Raw genomic sequence first — 1825 nt, forward strand, 5'->3', positions numbered from 1 at the left:
GCACTTCGGAGCCTGTTCGCGACTCGGTTGATTCAGATCGGCACTTCGGAGCCTGTTCGCGACTCGGTTGATTCAGATCGGCACTTCGGAGCCTGTTCGCGACTCGGTTGATTCAGATCGGCACTTCGGAGCCTGTTCGCGACTCGGTTGATTCAGATCGGCACTTCGGAGCCTGTTCGCGACTCGGTTGATTCAGATCGGCACTTCGGAGCCTGTTCGCGACTCCGTTGATTCAGATCGGCACTTCGGAGCCTGTTCGCGACTCCGTTGATTCAGATCGGCACTTCGGAGCCTGTTCGCGACTCGGTTGATTCAGATCGGCACTTCGGAGCCTGTTCGCGACTCCGTTGATTCAGATCGGCACTTCGGAGCCTGTTCGCGACTCCGTTGATTCAGATCGGCACTTCGGAGCAGGAAGTGTTTGTGAAACAGTTAATTCGTGATAAATGAATATTTGACCTGATGCTTTTTTTTTTTACCTGTCCATGGGATTTTTAAATGATTTCAATGACTTTTGGATGTCAATACTTCTTGTACCTCAGTTGCATGTGTTGTGTTTTATGAATTGTGGATGGATTAATCAACTGAGAAATGAAATTGAACATAAATTATCATGAACTCTTAAAGATGATGATGAAAAGAAAAGGTAATATTGCATATAAAATTATATCTAAGTATGAACTTACTTGCGCAATACAGTAAATATTTTTACTCTACCCTAAATCAGTGAATTTTTTTTTGGCTCAGTTTACAGAATAGTGTACGTCACACATCCTTTGATTATGATGCAACATAGTTTCCTCCTCAGATGAGTATTTAGCATCTTTATTATTATGGGGATTAGTGTGTATAAGTGCTACACACACACACACACACACACACGGGTCAGAGTTTGGGATCAGAATGATTTTTTATGTTTTATGTATTTTTATTTATTTTTTTCTCACAGGAGTTTACTCATCAAAACTGCATTTATTTGATCAAAAATACAGGAAAAAAGTGAAATATTATTATGAAGTAAAACAACATTATTTTTATTTTAATATACATTCAAATCTATTTTATTTCTGTGATTTCCAGCATCATTTCTCCAGTCTTCAGTGTCACATGATCTTCAGAAATCAGAATAATATTAAATGATGATTTATTATCAGAGTTGTGCTGCTGAAACAGTGATACTTCTTTCAGGATTCTTTGATGAATGAAAAGTTAAAAAGAAGAGCATTTATTTAAAATAGAAGACTTTACTAACAATAAACACTAGAGTTCAAAAGTTTGTGGTCAGTAAAATTTATTGTTTTTGTAAAAAAAAATAGAACTCTTTTAGGATATATTGTTGATTTTGATTCAGATCGGGAATTCGGAGCATGTTCGCGACTCTGTTGATTCAGATTTATTAACTGAGAAATAAAGTTGAACAGAAATGATCATGAACTCTTAAAGATGATGATGAAAAGAAAATGTAATTGTAATGTATTGTGCTGCCACTAGAGCGCGCTGTTACGTTGTCGGCGCCTGCGATTTTTGTTCAGATCAGCTTGAGTTGCCGTTCCGTGCTCTGCAGTAAAATCAACTATCGTGCAGTTACTTTTGCTGTCTTTATTGCCTCCAGTGTCTTACATGGTGTCAGAAGTGTAACATGGCTTCCCCACAATTTGAGCACCCAAAGACTGACTGGGAGGCTGCAGATTTATACCAGGAATTCGACCGTTTTCGGAGCCATGTCACGTTTGTTTTTGATGGAGCACTATCCGAACTAACTGCAAAGCAGCAAGCCGGCTGGCTGGGTACGTGGATAGGCGGTCAAGGCAGAGAAATTTACAAA

The sequence above is a fragment of the Carassius gibelio genome, chromosome A3 (genome assembly GCF_023724105.1).
Source record: "Carassius gibelio isolate Cgi1373 ecotype wild population from Czech Republic chromosome A3, carGib1.2-hapl.c, whole genome shotgun sequence".
Taxonomy (NCBI): Eukaryota; Metazoa; Chordata; class Actinopteri; order Cypriniformes; family Cyprinidae; genus Carassius; species Carassius gibelio.